Here is a 14,643-nt window from a genome sequence, read left to right on the forward strand (position 1 = left end):
AGAACCCTCAGTTTGTTTTTCAGAGTCCATCGTCTCTCATGGTTCGTCTACCCCTCCTATTTCCCCCGCTTCATTCTTCCCCTCCCGCTACCTTCTTCTTCTTTTTTTTTTTCTTAACATATATTGCATTATTTGTTTCAGAGGTACAGATCTGAGATTCAACAGTCTTGCATAATTCACAGCGCTTACCAGATATATATGTTTTTAATTTTCCTTGAGACTTTGTCTTTGACCCATGGTTACAAATGTGTTGTTTAGTTTCCAAATGGTTAGAGGTTTTCTTGTTATCTTTTTGCTATTGGTATGTAGTTTGATTCCAATGTGGTCCAAGACCACACTTTTATATAACTTCAATTATTTTAAATGTGTTCTAGTTTGTGTTACTGCCCAGGATATCATTTATTTCAGCAAAGTTTTATGGATCTTTGAGAAGAATGTGTATTCTGCTGGTGTTGGGGAGTTTCCTATAAATGTCATTTCAAGCCTGTGGGTTGATGGTAGTGTTGAGTTCTTCTATATCTGTGCTGATTTTCTGTCCGGCTGTTCTATCAATTATTGAGAGAAGGATGTTGAAATCCTCAACTATAACTGTGGACTTGTTTATTTCTCTTTCCAGTTCTATCAGTTTTTGTTTCCCATATTTTACTGCTCTGTTCTTTGGTGCATATACATTTAAGGTTGCTAGCTCTTTTTGGTGAATTGACACTTTAACATTTTGTAATGTCTCTCCATGTATCTGGTAATTTTATTTGCTTTAGTTTTAGCTTCCCCTGACACCACTGTGGCAGGTTAAGTGCGGGCATTACCTCATTACTGCTTGATGTGTTTCTAGTTTCCCTTTCAGCCTCCGTTGACTCCTGAAAAGAGAAGGGGCTCCTTATTACTGCTAGATGTGGGTGAGAATTCAGACCCCCCAGTAAGCATCCTCAGATACCACCCTGCTGGTAGAGAAAGGAGTGCATCCTACTGCTCTGCATGTGACACCAGAGAGTGGGAAGATGGCTTCATTACTGCTGGATGGTGGTGAAAATCCTGATGCTTCACTAGTCTTTCTCTGACCTTACCCCAATGTTGGGGGGCATTCCTCATAGCCTGATGATGGTGGAAGTCTAGAATCTCCTGTCAGCATTCACTGGCATGGATGAGGGTGGGGCCAGATTTTTCTTTCCTATGGTATTTAGCTAAAGTAGAGCAGTTATTGTCTAAAACTTTTCTTTCTTGCTAGACCATCCTATTCCTGGTCCTTTAGCTAAGGAGAGCAGGCTTTTGTTGGGGCTTTTTTGGTCCATATCTACTTGTGTTTCTGAGTTACCAGTTTCTTTAGTTTCAAGTCTGGGACATATGAGGCAAAAATAAAATACAGGGAATTCACCACTGTGTCATTTCTTGGGTCCCTCTTCTCAGTCTGCCTTCTTCTCTCATCTTTCAGTCTTCCCATGTTTGTTTTGTATATAATGACCAGGATTTTTAGTTGTCCATAGTGGAAGGAATAAGAAAAAGTATGTCTATTCCATCTTCTCCTTTCACTGACAATTTTAATTGAACTCCTACCTCTCTCCATAAGCATTTGCATTTCAAAGAGATAGTCTGAAATCAGCTCCATTGACTGTATTATTTCAGTATAAAATGATCCCTCTCTACATATGCTTGGATGTAAAAAATGTGAATCATCTTAATTGCAATCAAGTTTAGCCTGTTGTCTTTGGAAAGATTCTACTGGATCAGTGAAGCATAATCATAGACAAGCCCCAAACTATGCATATATATCATCTTCTGATCTAATGATAATATGGCAAATTCAGCCAATATGTAAAAGATGCACATTATTAGCTGGCCTTTCAGGAAATTATTTGCAGGAGGAAATAAAAGAAAAACAGAAAAGATTTAGTTCATGAAACTTACAATAGAACAAATAGTAGGTGGGGGAAAATGCAACTTCTAACACCAACCACAACAGCAGCCTTTGGGAAAGGTTTTGTGCCATGTCACAAAAGTTCTCCAGTTTGTTCACTGGGGAAACACAAAATTTCTAGTGTTTTGGGGGGATACTACTTTAAAATATGCATCTCTAATGTCATTATATAAATTTAGACCAATATTAATATAAGAAAATATTTCTTTATTCAATATCAAAAACCAGCTCTGAGTACAATAAGGAACAAACCAATAGTCCTAGTCCCATTTCCACAATTTTTTTTTTCTTTTAAGAATACTTTTTTCTAACTCTATAATTATTTTCTTTCAGCACAACATAGGGTTTTAAGAAATATATCTGGAGGAATACTTGAAATTAAAAAAATTCTATCCTTTTAAATTTTGAAAGAGCAGTTACTATTTTAAGAAAAGAATAGCTTAGTTCTTCACACATACCTAAATGACTTTGTAGCAAGCCACAAAACTGAAAAAGCCACGATAAATTAATTGTTGTGTGATCTGATTCTGAGTGTCAATTATCAACTTGAACTAGGCCTATACATTTAGTATTGTGCTTTGGAATGAAAATGTGGCCATGATAGAAGGAAGGGAGGAAGGGAAGAAAGGGAAGAGTAAGGAAGGAGGGGGGAAGTGTGGAATGACAGAAAGGCAAAAGGAAGGAAAGAAGGAAGGGAGGAGGGAGGGAGGGAAACAAGAGAGGGAAGAAGGGAAAAGAAAAAGAAGGTTCAAATATTTCAAATAATTAGCACTTGTAGGGAAAACTATTATTTTTCATGCATATACTTCATTGGCTCTAACTTAAGAAACAAGGAAAATAAATAAAAAGCACTGGATTTTTTTTTTCTTGCCTTCTCAAACTTCATTCCCATCTGTCTGCTAATAGTTCCCCAGTTTTACTATGGAGATCTATGCTTCCTAAGGGATGTGGTAAGCCTATTACCCAAGCCAGGTCAATCAGTATGTATAATAAAGAATAAGACCCAATAAAGAAACAATGTTTGTCTCTATACCTAAAATTTTGTTCATTAGCCTCGTTCAACTAAAATATAGAGTCTATAATCATCTTGAATACAACCCATCTGAACGTCTCGATTGAGTGATGACCATAGTTTTGTAGAATATCCACCAGTATTCACTTGAAAATGCCCAGATTTCCATATGGATTTCATATCCATAAGAATGTTTACTGCTTGAAAAATGACTTTCTCCTTGAAAAAATTCAACCAGACTGGTCAAGACAAATGTGCTCTTAAAACAGTTAAGGCAACTGGTCTGCCTTAAATGCCACAGGCTACAATTTCCCAGACAAACCACGGTCAGAGCTCTCTACTGGATAATGTAAATAGGTAGGCTGTTCGTAAGACTTGCACATAATTTGCACTATGATGCAGGGGAATATTTGTGGTCTTCTGTAGGCTATTTTATAACATTTTTCAAAAAACTTCTAAGAAATCATATCCACAGGAGGTATTACTTGAAGGTACTGGAAGGCATCAGCCTTTGATTACAGGGAAAAGTATTTCTGCTGAAATACAGTAAAGAATAGAAAAATATAGGGGTGCCTGGGTGGCTCAGTCGTTAAGCGTCTGCTTTCGGCTCAGGTCATGATCCCGGGGTCCTGGGATCGAGCCCCACATCGGGCTCCTTGCTCGGCGGGGAGCCTGCTTCTCCCTCTGCCACTCCCCCTGCTTGTGTTCCCTCTCTCGCTGTATCTCTCTCTGTCAAATAAATAAATAGAATCTTAAAAAAAAAAAAAGAAAAATATATAACTTTTAATGGATTGAAGGCACATTCTACAGTTCATTTATTGAAAACTGGGTTATGTCGGTTGACAATCAGAAGTAGGGTATACATTAGAGTTAAACATTCTGAAAAATTTCATGGTTTTACTCCTTTCATGGAGAAAGGAGTGCATCTTACTGCTCTGCATGTGACACCAGAAAGTGGGAAGATGGCTTCACCTTTATTTTAGAACTTTATTTTAGAACTAAGTTGACTGAGTACGATGATGTAAAAAGTTGGGTTGAGAGAAAATATACTCAGTTATTTGGTAAATAATTTCACATGAGGTATTTACTATGATTAATACTTACTAGAGCCTGAGGATTTAAAGCAATATCTGAGAGTAAAAGAAATGGGCATTTGCATGAGACAACCTAACACACAGAAACCCATAAAAGCGATGGTTCCTAACCCACATTTGCTTTCATTGTTCTGTCAGTACCACATATTGGTGCTCTCTATATTAAGCAGCAATCAACTTAAACCTTGCCAGATCCAGCCATTTTTGGTCATTAAGGCAAATGTTTGCATCTGAAATGTCACTTCAAAGTGAAAAATGTGATTTGTGACATCTGTCAGTACGAATACATTTCTAAACAGCTATCTGGTTCCTTATATAATGTAAGCAGAATAGAAAATACATTTTTTTTATGGATCACCAGAATAAGGTATGAATGAAATACAGTCTCAGGATAATAGTATTTAGACCATAAATATTCCAGTATAAACCCCTCATGACTAGATGGTAAAGAACAGAAACAGAACTCAGGTTCCTGGAAATATGTTCTGCCTTAACACACTGCCCCTTCCAGATATATATATATATATATATATATCTCAATAATATAGAAATATATATATATCTCAATAATATAGAAATAAAAATCATAAAAATACCCACACACATTAAGTTTAGAAAAGTGACAGTTTTTTAAAAATCTCATACTCTCTAAATAAAAGATAAAGACTATTAACAGTTTGATGGTGTATTTTTATCTGATTTATTTTTATTTTTATCCTAGCTTTAAAAGAAGTCATAGTTGTACTAATGTAGCATCATATAATTTTAGAGCTTATTTTTCCATTTAATTTTATAATAAACACATACCATAGTTTCAAAACTTTTGTAAATATGCCTGGGTGGTGTTTCATTGAATTGGATGTTCCATAGTTTAGAAAATGATTTCTATTTTTGGTCTGACTTTGGAGTGAAGTCCTCCAGATTTAAATACTTTGCACTGATGCCTGAAAATAAAATCATTTTGCCTTACATTTCTTGTGACTTTAGGAGTGCAGTGTTCATTCTAGTTAAACTCAATCTTTTTCAAAAAGAATCTTAAGAAGAAAATCTCAATGGCAAAGTGTGAACAAGCAAAAGCTCTGCCAATAATGGGAAAAGAGCTATCCCCATGATGTTGTAATTCTCAGAGCCAAGGAACAAGTCTTGGATATTTTGGGATTGGTTTCTCCAAATATCGGATGTGAAGAAGTCTTCAGGTTCACATTTTTCCTGGATTAGCCAGTCTTCGACTCTTTATCCTTATATAGAAATGGCTGGACTGGTCACATTTTAAAAAGAAATGAAGAAAAAATTTTTCAGGTCAAATCAAATTTTATGTTTCTGTTTCTCCCAAATTATTTTCAGATGCAAGAAAAAGCAAACCACACAGAAGAACTGCACACTGCAATGATGTTGGAATGCAAGTCTTCATCAGAAGGGAGGGAACAAACTTTGGATAATTCAACCACCAAATATGTGAACCACAAACAAGTGTAAACACACAGGTAGACACAACACACACACACACACACACACACACTAACACAGGTTTGCCCTTTTCCCAGGAATTTTCATCAATGTAGTTTTTTTTTTTTTTAAGCTTATTAACAGCCCAGTAAAAGTATATAAAAATTTCATGTCTGTTTCCATGTTTAAATGCTTGGCTTTACAAATATTGCGAATATACAAAAACAAAACAAAACCTAAAAATAAAAAAATACAATCCATGGAATTCAGTTTCTTATGATCAGACCATACATAGCTGATTAAAATAAAAAATAAACTACTATGCTTCAAATCTTCCTCTAGGACCCAGACCCCAAATCTTTTCCTAAAATATAGGTATTTTTACCACAAGTTGTCTTTTCTTTACCTCTATCATTTAGGCTCATTTATGTAGAGGGCAGAAAATTTCTACAGAATGAAGTTAGGGATTAAAGACACCCATCAGGTTGCCTTTTTCTTGGGTGCAAACAAGTTAAAACTAGGCAATTAAAGAATAGTGGCTTGATAGCAAGTTGTAGTTTCTTTGCCAGTTGCCACACATTTTTAAAAGTATCTAGTTATGCATAAGTTATAGATTTTTAGAAATATTTTGACTTTTTAATTTTCTCAGATAATAAGATTTTCACCAGGCTATGAAATCTCTTTCAGGCATCTTTACAGTAAAATGAGAAACTTTGTATGACATCCAAATTTTTTGGGGAAACACTAATGTCTTACATTTCTTGATTTTGTAGTTATTTTTCAAAGGTCTTATGCCATAAGATTATATGATTAATTCCATTCATTTCTTCCTTATTCCTTCATTGCCTTATATGTGTCAGGCATGGGATTAAGTTTTAGGGATTTCTACATGCATAACATAACATATCCATAAAGGGCTTTCATTTGTCTACAGGTAAACAGGTAATTTAAAAGATGATTGGGCACTTTTATTTTTGAAAATATGGTAGGGTAGTTGTCCAGAAAAATTCTTCCAGAAAATAATACCTACAAATACTGAATAACTTTTTATAAAATGATATATTTTTGTTTTACTTGTCTGAACTGATGAAAAAGACAAGGAAATCTTTTTTTTTGAATTAAGAATTACTTTATTTTAGAATGCACTTAAAAACTATATATACAGTAGTAAAACTACCACTCACATCAAGATATTGAACATTTTACAGATGAATGCCATGTTATTTACCACATGAAGCTTCTTAAATGCTACATCCTACACTGTTTCATACTTTGTTATAGCTTAAATTCTGATTAAAAAAAATGGGTGTGGAGGTACCATGGGGGAAAAAAAGAATTCTCATAAAAATGTTGCTCCCTATTTCAATTTCTATGCCTTAACAGTTTTCATTATCTTTAAACTCTTTTATCCTTTGTTTTATACAAATGTGAACCTCCAGGTTCAGAGACTGATTTTTGACCCAATTTGAATCTTTTTAACAGGGATATTTAGCCTGTTTATGAGTGTGATCTGTTAATCTATTTTATGCTAATTTTAATGTTTCCTTGCTATTTTTGTTTTTTCACCATTTCCTCTCCAATTTTATCTGTAACACTTATCTCAATGTCAAATTTACTTAGAATGAACTACTACATGAAGTGGTTACTACTGATTTTCCCTAGGCAAGATGTACATAAAACAAGGTTTTCATCTACCACCTCCCCAGTCAGGGATTTGGAAATTTTCTTTACACTGTCAGCATTAACATTATAAACAAACTTGTTACTTTCCCCACTCTCTACAATTAAAAATAAAGGACACAATACTGTACCAATTTCCCATTTTATGAGATTAACACTTGGAATGCCTTTTCTCTAGGTGTCCTGTCCACCACAGTAACAAAGCCCTTTTATTTGTTTAGCTGAAGAGCATGCATATCTTTATCCACATTACATACTAAAAACAGTACTTACTTATTGTCTACATTGAACATTTAGCACACCTTTTCGGTTTAAAACAAGACAAACTGAAATTTTAGACCCAATTCAAGAATTTATCTTTGCATTTAGTTTTATAACCCTACATATAACAATTTAATCTTTAATGATACTTAACTAGCTTTAATGCTTACCCGCCATTTTTTTTTAATAAAATTGCCTCACTACTCTATGACAAGGAAATCTTAATGGGCACATAGTAAGAAGGTATAAATGCAAAGAAGCAGGCAAGTTCCCAAATCACTGTTTGTCCTGAGGGCATCTGCCATACCTGGTGGCCCACAGCTGCATGGGCAAAGTAGAGACAAAGCCTGGAGTCTATGCAAGGGGAGATATAAGAGCAAAAAAAAAAAAAAAAAATCCAAAACCCAAAGCCTCCAAATGGTGACATCTAAGTAAATGAACTGAGAAAGAACATTCTCAGAAGTAGATTGAAGGCATACAAACAACTGTGAATGAGAATCACCAAAATAATCAGACTCAAAATATTGTAGGTTTTGAAAAGACACGTATAGACTATGAAGTGAATATCAGTCACGTGTTTCAAATCATGAATCTGAAAATAAAGACTTTAAACAGAATATAGTACAGAGACAAAGAAATTAAAAATATGAAATATAGTTAAACAAACCAGAAGATAAATAAGATAACCGATGTTTCAGATGGAGAAAGAGAGACAGAGAGACAGAGTAAGGGAGAAAGACTGTAAACAAGGAAACATTCAAAGTGTTAATGATTTAGAATTTTCTAGTATTACTGAAGGATATCAACTTTTAGCTTCAGGAAGTCCAAATATAAAAAGCACATCCAGGTATACTGTTATAACATCAAAGATAAAAAGATCTTAAAAGAGAAACAAGATAAAATAACTTCAAACAAATAAAAATTAAACCAAAGCAGAACTCTCAATAATAACACTGGCAGTTAGAATATCTTCGGAGCTCTGAAAGTAAATTCAGAAAGAAATGAAGAAGCTTCAGCTTAGAATTTTATACTCAATAAAACTATCTTTTGGGAATAAGGATGAAATGAAAACTTTTTTTTTGTATTCCAAGGAAAAACTACTTGAATACTGAATACTGGAATTTGAGACATAATCCAAATTATAAAAATAATCTCTTACATTTTGTTCTGCTTTGTAATTTACAACATTCTTTCATATTTTTTTTCTTGCTTGAGCCATAGTAATGTGGTGATGCTCTTGCCCCAAATAAGAAGCTACATTTTTCCAAAGTTCGAAAAACAAGTTTTATTAATTAACTCTAAAATGACAAAAAAAAAATCTAATCAATCTAGCTGACTTGGAAAACACTGAAAAACATGTAAAGGGGAAGAAATCAAAATCATCCAATATCTCATTCCTCAAAGATAACCACTGTCAGTTAATATTTTACTCCAAAACCCTCCTATAATTTTCTACACAGATGTCTTTTTATAGTGTACTTTTCCCTTGAAAATAGATCATAGGCATATTACTATGTCAATCATTTTTTTCCTATTACATTATTATTTTTTAATGATAGATAGCCTTTATCATATGAATCTTGCTTAATCATTAAAACACTACTTAGCTACTGTGGATTATTAAATAGCAAATATTTGCTTCCCTCCCTTCCTACAGCAGATGATTTTCTAACACTGTTGATTTCAAGCTTGGCCATGGAACTTCTTTTGGCCAATGGAAGTTAATGAATTTTATGCAGAAATGATAATTGTGCTTGCCCAAATTGGTTTGGCTCTGATGCTTTGATGACTCACTGTGTAGATAGTTTGGGACCCCCCAAAATAAGCACATCTGGAACAAATCTGAGCCCAAACTGGACCTTAGAGCCAAGTACCGTCACCACAGAGCATCCCAGTCAAGCCAATCTAAATCAGCCAATCGTAGTTGATCTGCAGACACATAAGCATTAGAATAAATGCTTGCTATTGCAGATAACAGAGTTTGGAGATGCTTTTTTGCATGCATTACTGTGTCAACATCTGATGAATACAACTGGAATTGAACATTGAGATTGTTTTCCAGTTTTGCTTTTATAAATAGTGCTTCAATGAACACGTTACTACAGCTTTTTAAAAAAGTGTAATTATTCCCTTTTCACAGAGGAAGAATCTTGGTTTTGGTTTAAGTGTGTACCAATGGTACACAGCTATTAAGTGGCAGAAATATAATATGAATCTGCGTCTGTCTGATGCGAAAGCCCATGTTCTTTATAAGATGCTACATTGTCAGTCACTGAAGTATGTTTACTCTTTGGGATACATACATATTAAAATAAGTCTGGTGTTTTATAATAGCATAGAATAGCTTTGACTGGCAGTGTAAGTATTAACTGATTTTAGTCTCATTTTCATTTAAAATTAAATATTGCATTGAATTCTTGTTACATGAAACACTAGAGTCTCTATAGCTGTCATTTAAAGTAACTTTAATTTGGTACAATGTGTCTTTTTTTTTCTGAAAGCAGACACTAAATCAGACAATAATTTGTAATGGAAATTGTAGGTTCAATAGGAGAATGAGTGCCTTACTAAAACTTTCATTTCTTGGTTCCCTTCTTTAAAATAGGCATTATTGGGGCACCTGGGTGGCTCAGATGGTTAGGTGTCTGCCTTCGGCTCACATCGTGATCTCAGGGTCCTGGTATCAAGCCCGGCGTCAGGCTCCCCGCACAGCGGGGAACCTGCTTCTCCCTCTCCCTCTGCTGCTCTCCCTGCTTGTGCTCTCTTGCTCTCTCTCTCTCAAATGAATAAATAAAATCTTTAAAAAAAGTAAAAAAGGCATTATTTTCTTACTATCACTGAAGGTTTATTCATATTTTCATAAACATACACAGTGAGAAAATACTTGAAAGAATGTGATGGTACTTTTTATTAGAAGTCAGTAATGTTCACATTATTCATGTGGCACAGGATCATAAGGGAGTAATATACATCTTATGAACAAGCAGACATACAAATTAGTAGCTGCCAAAAGAAGCCACATTCCACTTATGTTTGCTAAGTTCAACATGTTTGATCTTTACGTGGTCCATTTAGAATTAAGGGTATGTCTATAAGTCAAGAGAACACCATTCATTTTTTTTATGTTCAGCAAATATCTAACTTGACATCATGAACTCGAAAAGTAAAATGAATTTAGTTAGAATAATTCCAATAGGCCAAAAACATTTTCCTTGTAAGCCCTCTCTACAGGAGACACAGATCTTTTTAACTTGGAGGTCGAGGGATTTTATTGCCAAAAATATGATTTATGGCACTGGGGATCAGTTTGCAAATGCAACCATTTCTGTATATGGCCCTTTTGTTACATGACTACAAATATGCACATAATGTTTTGATTGGCTGGGTTCAGTCACAAAAAGAGAAGTCGAGTTAACTCAGTGAAAAATGCAGATCAGATCTTTCACAAACAAAATTGCCTAATATAAAAGCCAACAGGTCATTTCCAAAATGTAACATTTATTGAAGTGCACACCCAGTATCTTCGAGCATGCACGCAAAAGATGATGACACAAGAAGGAATGGAATGGAAAACGAGAGACATAAAAACATAGTCCTGGGGCGCCTGGGTGGCTCAGTCGTTGAGCGTCTGCCTTCGGCTCAGGTCATGATCCCAGAGTCCTCGGATCGAGCCCCGCATCGGGCTCCCTGCTCCGTGGGAAGCCTGCTTCTCCCTCTCCCACTCCCCCTGCTTGTGTTCCCTCTCTCGCTGTCTCTCTCTGTCAAATAAAATCTTTAAAAAAGAAAAAAACAACAAAAAAAACATAGTCCTGAAAGCTAGCAGAGGACAAAGTCGTTGTCCAGTTAAATCTTTCAGAGAAACTTAATCATATCTTTTCAGTTGTCTTAAAGGAGAATTACAGAGAATAGTGATACTGGGCTGAGGTAGTAGTGCAAATGCAGAATAAAGGTGTGATGGAAGGAAATAAACCTAGTTTCGATGCCATGTAGGATCTTGAGAGCGATAAGAGCTAATATAGGAAAAGTAGATTAAATGTCCATGAAGGATGATTTTATGTATATCTATATCTGAGTATAAATATTTATGTGTATGTATATGTATATCTATCTATATCTATACCTACATCTACTGAGCTGAAAGTGTATCTTTCCATATAATGCTTAAAATATTATAATCATGAAGGCTTATGCATGCAGATGTAAGAATTGCCTGAATTTCTTTTTTTCCAGAGCAAGATTGCATTCATGCCTTATGCATGTCAATATTATGACAGGGAATTAATTGGCACCAATGAAACAAGGCAGTGGTGTCTTAGCATTTGGACTCCTCACGCAAACATTTTCCATTAAAGAGTTCAGTTCAAGAGAAGCTCCTCCATATTAACTGTATTCACTCTAATGTTAGAAACATGTGGGGTCAGTATGGGGCAGATGTTTCCAACTCCTCCCCAAGAAAACTCATACTGGAGGGTGTAGGCCTGGGTGATGACCAACTATTTCTCAGGCCTTAGAAACTGCTTAAAAACCATTGTTTACTCACTGAGCATCCAAGACCATGGATGTCTGTGGCATTTCCCTTCACCCCAGGGACTCTCAGATCTTCTTGGTCCATGAATTGTCCATAAAATGATGTCATAATGAATGCCACTGATGAAGCACTGTCAGATGGTGCTCACAAAGATAGCACAGAATCACAGCACTGTCAAATGTTTTCCTGCATTCCCAGAATCAGTTTTGGATAGTCTGTATCAGCCAGATGTGAACTTAATCCACTCTAGTCAGCTAACTTTGGGATGACTCTTCTCCCACATTGCTGACCATAATTATTTCCTGCTGTAAGAACACTACTCTCACTGCATGTGAATCTTTTGTTAGTTTTCCTGCATTGGCTATCATGTCAGGTTATAAAACAGGTTTTTTTTTTTTCAAAGTATGAAATATATAAGATCTCTATAAATGTAAGATGTTAATGAGCATCCCCAAATCCTTCCTCCATGATGTTTATCCAGAGAAAGACTTCTCTTTCAGTATTTATAAAATAGTGTTCAAGGTCTCTGTTATAGGCCAAAGAAGCTGATTCCCATGGACAATCTAATTTAGCTACAAACCACATGACTAACCACATCCTACTTCATTTAGCACATACATGGAGGGTAAGAAAAGGTCCATACTGCTCTCATTCCTCCTTCCTCAACAATCAAATGGTATGGGGGTATCTAACAAACAGAGGTTTCCTCTTGGCTCAAAAAGAATAAATTCTTTATCTTGTCAAGAAATTTATACTAACTATGGGAAAATCTTTTTTGACACTTAAGAGTTCTACCTAAAGATGCATTAAAGTTTCACTTCACTGAAGGAACTTGGTGCATCCCATTACACATCTAGGTCAAAGTAAGACCTGATGCTGTCTACATGCCTGATGGCCAGTGGCTAAATAAGCCATTTCAGGCTGAAATGAATTCTTCTGTGCTGTTTCTTACTCCAAAACAGTGGCTCACAAACTTCTTTTCGATGACACACCAAGCAACAAGATGTATGTGCTCAATACACTCTCATGGGCATATGTGGATTTTCACATCACCCACAAACTTTCTTTTGTCAAGCACTCCAGTGATTCAGAATCTGCACAGTTGTTCATGACCCACCAGTAGCAGTCTCTCTCACTTGGTTGCCAGAGGCACTGTGGTGAAAGTGCTGGTCTCATTGCCACACTCTGTTCAATCTCTCCTGAAAAATCTGCTTGTGGGATGGAGAAGTCAGGAGACACAGGAGATATATTAGAATCCCCCTCGGTCTGACGATGGTGTCATATAGATGCAAGTTTGTTAGAAACAACAAAGATTGAGGGAAATCGGAATAGTGATTCCGCTTGAGGTGAAGAGTACCACATCTGGCTTCTCAGCCAGTTTCTCTTAAGTCTGGGGCAACACAAATGTCAGTGAGAAGTTGAGAAGATCTGTTACTTGTACAATATAAATGGGTCATCGACCAGGAACGTAAAAAATGGGTGATGGTCCCTGTAGACTTACGGGTTTCGGTACTCCTGAAATTCTTTTGGCCTGAACGTAATTTGTGCTTTCTCTCTCACTCTCTCTCTCCCCCTGTACCCTCTTCTCCCTTGATCACTTCAGATCTAAAGATTCATTACATATATGAATTTTGAGTGAATTAGTGCTCCTGTGGGATTAAATGATGGGGACTGAACTTTGCAAGCTACTTCTTTCTCTGCGGCAGACTCCTGTAAAAAAGCTGATTGGAGGTATCAATGCATGGGACCCCAGTTCCAGTCATCTAATCCTGTGAAGTACAAAGAAACTTTTCCATACCCCTTAATGACATCACAAAGTAGATTCTCAGAGATGAATTTGCTCTGAGAAGCCACAACAAAACTTCTGGCTACACCTGCACAATTGTGCATGCTCCTTCATGGTGGTCTTGCCCCAACATATGAAACAGATGCTGGTGAACTTCGTGTTAGTTTAAATTTTATAATTTCAATACAGGGCCTGACAACCTGAATTTATTGAAGAGACTAGTCCAGGGTAAAAACCCAACTGGTTATCATAGCCACACATATTTTTTGTGTGCATTTTCTGGAGTCTGGAATCTGATGACAAATAACTTTTAAAGAATAATGTGCACAGTAACTCTTTATCCTACTTGAATGAGAACACACTGAAATGGCAGTCTGAAAATGTCATAATCTAGTCTTAAAATCAATCTTTTCAAGACTCAGTTAAAACAAACAAGAAAAGCCTTTTCCTGTCTCTAAACCAAGTCTGATAAGCATCTGGGACAATTTCTCCATAAAGTCTTCATAAAACACATCACACATCCCGAGATGCTTTCATGAAACCACTCAAATAATTGCAACCATTTTCTTCCTTCTATTATTATATTCCTTAATACACACACAGACACAAACACAGTCCTGCACACACTCACATACACATGCACACACATACATCTGCACATGGTCCAGAGGTATTTGCTATACAAACATCTCAATATCCTCACTTTTCTTTATCTTGGACTCGGGCATGCAACATTTTTCAGACTTTTCAATAATGCGCTGATAGTGAATTAGGCTTTTATATGATCTATGGATTATGTTCTTCCAGGAACTGCCAATTTTACTCTAATATGATTCCAGTATGCTGAGAGAGTTATTCCAACTAGAATGTGCTGAAGAGAAGAATGTGGCTTCCACGCAGGGCATATTTCAACTTTTCCCAAAT

The 14,643-nt window shown here is 35.8% G+C and overlaps 2 long non-coding RNA genes across 2 annotated transcripts in view; one reads left to right on the forward strand and one right to left on the reverse strand.

Moving 5' to 3' along the window:
* LOC145723112 (uncharacterized) overlaps positions 1-14,643 on the forward strand; it is a 196,006-nt gene that overhangs the window by 87,386 nt on the left and 93,977 nt on the right. The window lies entirely within an intron of this gene.
* On the reverse strand, positions 6,929-10,188 carry LOC145723108 (uncharacterized). Its single transcript, XR_014147947.1, has 2 exons — positions 7,231-10,188; positions 6,929-7,189 (listed from the first exon to the last, which is right to left on the reverse strand). It is a non-coding gene; the product is annotated as an uncharacterized LOC145723108 (long non-coding RNA).

Source organism: Leptonychotes weddellii, chromosome 8 (genome assembly GCF_054177405.1).
Source record: "Leptonychotes weddellii isolate Sample4059 chromosome 8, ASM5417740v2, whole genome shotgun sequence".
NCBI classification, from domain to species: Eukaryota; Metazoa; Chordata; class Mammalia; order Carnivora; family Phocidae; genus Leptonychotes; species Leptonychotes weddellii.